A 6,470-nucleotide genomic window follows, 5' to 3' on the forward strand; every position below is an offset into this window, starting at 1 on the left:
AACTTCGCAGACTGTCAAAATCAACTAACAGAGGCAGGCAGTGTGTCCACATTAACAAAAAGGTCATTGCATATAGCTATAGTGCCCGCCTCTGTAAATGAGAATAAATACAAAAATGCCAACACTGCCCGGCTCTAAGCCCATAGCGAACCCGTCGTGCCAGTCATGGATCCGCCGTCACCTCTGCTCCTCAATCCACCATATATAACAGGTTCTCTCGGCATGGATCTGCCACCGAAGGGCGTTCAGGTCCACTTCGTCAATACGCCGGAGGCCTCCATGTCATTGTCGTATCGTCATCAATCCAACTCCTCTCAAATCCGCCATCACTGTCGCCCTAGTTCCACACATCAAGCGACACCAGTGTGAGAAACGAAGGGAGGAGAAGAAATGGTGGCCACATGTGCACCTTGGCTCGCCTCCTTGCCGACAGCACGAGATGGATAGGGTGCAAGCACTTCGTCAGATTTGCACATCACTGCCGGCCTCATCACTGTTGAATTTGTGAGAACCGGCAGTGATGTACCTTCACTGCTGGTTATGAGCTTGAAAATGAAAAAATGATTGGTGCTAGGCTAAAATCGACAGTGAAGGACCACATCACTGCCGGTTTTTTAATTGAACCGGCAGTGTTTTAGCGGGCACTCATCACTGCCGATTTAAGCCAAGAGCCGACAGTGATTGGGCACTATCACTGTCGGTTCTAGCCAAGAACCGATGGTGATAAGCCTACAACACAAAAAGACTGCAGCCGTCCTCTCCTTCCTCCTCTCTTCCATCCTGAGAACAGAGGCGCGCGTTTGGACCCTTCCCTCCATTGTTGCGGCTGCTCTTCACCACGAAGCTAGTGCTTGGATTTTAAAGAATGGCTTGATCTTTTTGCTTTAAGGTTAGTAATAAACATCCACTCCTTTGATTTTGTTGCTTAATTAGCTTCGTTTTGATGGCTACATTGCTTGATTCTTATTCTAGTTCTTTCTCCATTCTAGAGAATACTTTTCCAATTGGACATTTGTGCAAGGCTCAAATTATGGTGAATCCATCATCCAAAAGGTTGGTGTCTATGAACACATTTAAATTCCTAGCTAATTATTCCATGGTGGTCAAGATCATCATTATTAGTATGTGATGCTATAATTAGTTCTTAGAAGTAGAGTAGAATAGTTGTTCTTCAATATTGTGCAATAATTATTTTTTACTACGATTTTCAATTTACAGGGCCGGGGCTACCAATTTCAATTTTTCAATAATTAGTGTACAATAATGTTTTCTAAAAATGATACTTTCGAGCTACAATTGTTGTTCATGAAGCTCGATTTCTTATTAATTCTTTGTAATTACTGTCTTAGTATTTTTTGTGCAGAAATAGATCGAGAGTGGATGCATCTGTCCCGAATGGACAAGCGGTACATGCATGGCGTCAACCAGTTTATCACCGATGCCAAAGCCCATGCTGGGAATGGGAACCCAATCTTCTGCCCATGCAAAGATTGTAAGAATCATAGGAACTTTCGTCAAATTGAGTCTATACGATCACACTTGATTACCAGGGGGTTCATGCCAAACTATACAATATGGGCTATGCATGGTGAGGTTGGTGTGAATGTTCTGCAGGGAAACGATGATGATGTGGACATGCCTAACGTAGCCATCCACGATGCTGACGAGGAACCCGGTGTCAACACGGAACCTATGGCCATAGTTAATAATGTGTTTAAAAACACACTAGCTGATGACATCGAGGATAATAATGGCATTTATCAGTTGCTACGTAATGTGGAGACCGGATGTCTTAGTGAAAGACAGCTGAGAAAGCTAGAGAAAATAAGACAAGATGGCAAAACACCATTGTATAAGAATTGTCCAATGAGCAAACTGAAAGCCGACATCATGCTGTTAGAGTTCAAATCGACAAACGGATTGAGCGATAAAAGCTTCGATCAATTATTAGGTATAATAAGGAAAATGCTCACAAAAAAAAAGAGTTGCCAGAAAAGACATACTTGGCCAAGCAAATGATCTACCCCATCGGCCTCGAGGTTGAAAAAATCCACGCGTGTTTCAATGGTTGCATATTGTACCGTGGAGAAAAATACAAAGACTTAGACGAGTGCCCCAAGTGTGAAGCTCCACGGTACAAGGAAGGGCCATCAGATGAGGGTACCAAGACTAGAGGAGGTCCCGTAAAGGTCGTTTGGTATTTTCCTATAGCTCCCCAAGTGCATAGGCTGTTTGCATGTGCAAAGTCAGCCAAGCTGTTGCGCTGGCATGGCGAAGAGCGTAAGAAAGATACAATGATGAGGCACCCCGCCGATGGGCATGACTGGAGGACTATCAATACTATGTTCTATAAGGACATCGGTGGAGAGGTAAGGCACCTTTGGTTTGCTTTGAGCATAGATGGGATGAATCCTTTCGACCAGGTTAGAAGCAATCATAGCACCTGGCTAGTGACGCTCTGTATATACAACCTTACACCTTGGGTCTGTATGAAATGGTCATACATCCAGATGCCACTACTGATCCAAGGGCCAAGATAACCTGGGAATGACATCGATGTGTTTCTGGAACTAGTGATCGATGAACTAGTGGAGATGTTTGAAAATGGTGTGCTGGATGTTTGGGACGAGTACAAAAGGGAACATGTCACGATCAAGGGAGTACTTATCGCTACAATCACCGACCTGCCAGGTCGAGGTTCATTGTTCGGAGAGAAGACAAAAGGCTATACTGGATATGTCGAGTGCTTGTACGACACCGATGTGGTAAATCTACCAAATAACTCAAAGATAGTTTATATGGGACACCGTTGGTTTCTACTTAAGGATCACCCTTACTGTAGGAACAGAAAAGATTTCAACAGTACTATTGAGAAACGCTTAGCTCCAAAATATCAAGACAGGCCTGCGATACTTCGAGAACTCAACAAACTAGAGGTTGTCCTTGGAAAGGGAGACAATGCAGTAGTAGCGCCTGATGGGAGCGTTTGGAAGAAAAAATTGGTTTTCTGGAAACTACCTTACTGGCCATTTCTGAGTGTACGCCACTGTCTTGATCCCATGCACATCACTAAAAACATGTGTGCTAACACTCTTAACACCTTGGTAGACACCGGGGGGACATCGAAGGATTCACTAGCCACACGTCTAGACATACAACACTTGAGAATCAGGAAGGAGCTGCATCCCGTGGAGTTAGAGAATGGCCAGTTCGAACTTCAGGTTGCGTCATGGACATTGAAGAAGGAAGAAAAGCGTGCGCTTATTTCTTTCTTCAATGAACTCAAAGTCCTGACGGGCTACTGTGCGAACCCGAAGAGGCTAGTGAACATGAGAGAACTCAAGTTCAATTATGGCCCTATGAAGGCCCATGACTGTCATGTCATTATGACTCAGCTGCTCCCTGTTGCCCTACATGGTATCCTCCCCCCAAAGGTCCACGCCCCAATCATAAAGCTTTGCTCATTCTTCAACGCGGTCTCAAAAAAGGTCATTGATGTGTCCACGCTAGAGCAGCTGCAGCGAGACATAGCCGAAACTCTCGTTAGGCTTAAGATGCATTTCCCGCTGACTTACTTTGATATCTCATTGTATCTGCTCATTCATCTTGTTGACCAAATTAGAGCCCTTGGCCCAATGTACCTGCATCAGATGTTCCCTTTTGAATGATTGATGAAAGTTTTCAGGAGGTATGATAGGAATAGATTCAGGCCAGAAGGGGGCATGGTTGAAAGATGGTCAACGGAGGAGGCCATTGAGTTCTGCACATATTATCTGGACATCAAAAGGGTCGGAGTTCCAGAATCTCGTCACGAGGGAAGACTACGTGGCAAAGGAATGATGGGGGAGAAATCTGTTACAGTAGACGACCTTGTTTCTTTCAGACAGGCACAGTTCGCTGTTCTCCAGCAAGCCGAGGGTGTGATGCCATATATTAATGAGCATAGGCAATCGCTGCAAACTCTATATCCAAGCACATCACAGGCTTGGTTGGATAAAAAACATAAGAAGGAATTTATCAGCTGGTTGCAACATCGCTTGCTTGGAATAAAGTTGGGTAATCAACTGGATGCCTTAGCCAAGGGACCTTCGAGTACATATCTTAAGTGCCAAGGGTATGAGATCAATGGATTCACATTTTACACAAAAAAGCAAGATGGAAAGAGCACATACCAAAATTGTGGTGTTCATTTTGATGCTCACGATGAAAATGGCAACGTGCAGGCGACATACTATGGTTTCATAGAGGAGATATGGGAGCCAGCCTACGTTCCGTTGAATGTAGCTCTTTTTCGCTACCAGTGGGTCCGGCTCGAGGAAATCAACACTGATAGCGAAGGGTTCACTACCGTTGATCTCACTAAGACCGCATACAGAGACGACCCCTTCGTCCTTGCAAGAGATGTTATGCAAGTCTTCTATGCAAGGGACAACAAGATAAAAGGAAGGCTAAAAGTAGTCCTAGAAGAAAAAAGAAAGATTGTCGGTGTCGGTGGAGTGACGGACGAAGAAGACTACAGGGCCTATCAGAAAATACCTCCATTCGGGGCGAACATACCCCTACCTATCCTTCAAGAGGGTGAAGAACCTGTTTATATATGAATTAATCACAATGAGGCTCTCATTGTTGATGCACCTAAAGATAGTTAGATTATTGTTAACTATGTAATCATTATGCAGACGTTGTTTCAGCAATTCACACTGAATATTTAATTTATATTTTGTGCGCATCTCTATAATTTAATTATTGACTATGTAATAAAATATTAAGATGATGTTCACAAACACTATTATTTAATAATTATAGACAATTAATTAATTATCATAGAATTAAATAATTAAGACAAATTTTTTTGTTATTTTAGAATATAAACTAACTGCATTATTTCTATTAATAAATAAATAAAGAAAAGCGAACTAAGCGAACTCCCTACCCTAGCTCAGCGGTTAAGGCCGCGCACTCTATACTCTGAGACCCGCGCTCGAATCCTAGGTGGGCCAAACTTTTTTGATTTTACATTTATTATTTAGCAGTTTATTACGATGGAATAAAAGAAAAAAATAAAACCATTCTAACCGAACTCCCTATCCTAACTCAGCGGTTAAGGCCGCGCACTCTCGAACTCGTGACCCACGCTCGAATCTTAAGCGGGCCAAACTTTTTAATATTTTTTACAAAAAGGTTGTGATGGCAGGCTCCAAACCGACCGTATTTTTTAATATTTTTTACTAAAAGTTGGCGGCAGGGCCCTTCACTGTTGGTTTTGGTTTTAAAACCGGCAGTGATAGCTTCTATCACAGTCGGTTGCTCAAACTGACACAGAAGGCCCAATTCACTGTTGGGTTTTAAACTAAAACCGACAGTGATGTATAGATGCTCCTCACATGTCAACAGTGCTCCCATGACCACAACAGTTGGAACACTGCTCCCACCTACCCCAATAACTTTAGTTCAGAAATAAAAATGTACCATGACTGCTAGCCCCTATAAAATAGCCTTCGGCCAGGAGCTAGCCTCTGCATGCATGTTGGTTTCAGCCAGGCCTTATCAGCCATGATATAATGTTTTCCTCTCATAACAAACCACAGTAACTTATTTCTAATTTTTTATAATTTTTTGATATATTTCATTACTATCTAAATAAATATATCGTTCTTGTTAAAACTTTCCCACTGTAGTATCTAAATAAATATATCCTTTACATATATGCACCTTCACTGTCGGTTCTATTTAGAAACCGACAGTGATAGCCACCTTCACTATCGGTTCTATTTAAAAACCGACAGTGATGTCCATGCCCCCCTATATAAAATAAACTGCCAGCCACATACATCGATCACACCCACCCATGAACTCTCTCAGTCTCATTTCTCACGTTTCACTCTCACTTCTCAAGACATCCACTCTCTCTCTCTCTCTACGTAATTTGGTCATGGCTCCTGCATTTTTTAATGGTATTGATATGTTGTCTTCTCCAATATTCTATCTATATTCATTTGATCTATATTTATATTCATGTTTCTTTACATTCTACATTTATATATATTCTTACTCCTTGCATTCGATCTATATTTAATTATGTTGCCACATTTTACTTGGAAGAATTTTTTTGTGCATATATTTTATGTTCATTTTTTTGCATTTTATCGATCAGGTGATATGAACAACGGACCTTCCCCACCACAAGAACCAGGTTTTCACCCTGGCGATGAGCCATTCGCTTCTAATGTGGCTATTCCACGATTCTCTGTTCCAGCTATTGTATGAAATATTTTCCAACATCTTTTGTTTTTTGATGTTAATAAATAAGTGTAATTAGTTTACTATTATTTTTATATGCATATATGTCGCAGACTATATCCCCAATAGATTGGCTGCGAACAGCACTTAGCTGGTTCTTTATCTCGGACATCGTCGAGAACACGGCATCTAGTGCAAGTGGTCGGCTATGGACGTGTGAACTCAGTTTT

Source organism: Miscanthus floridulus, chromosome 14 (assembly GCF_019320115.1).
Source record: "Miscanthus floridulus cultivar M001 chromosome 14, ASM1932011v1, whole genome shotgun sequence".
Taxonomy (NCBI): domain Eukaryota; kingdom Viridiplantae; phylum Streptophyta; class Magnoliopsida; order Poales; family Poaceae; genus Miscanthus; species Miscanthus floridulus.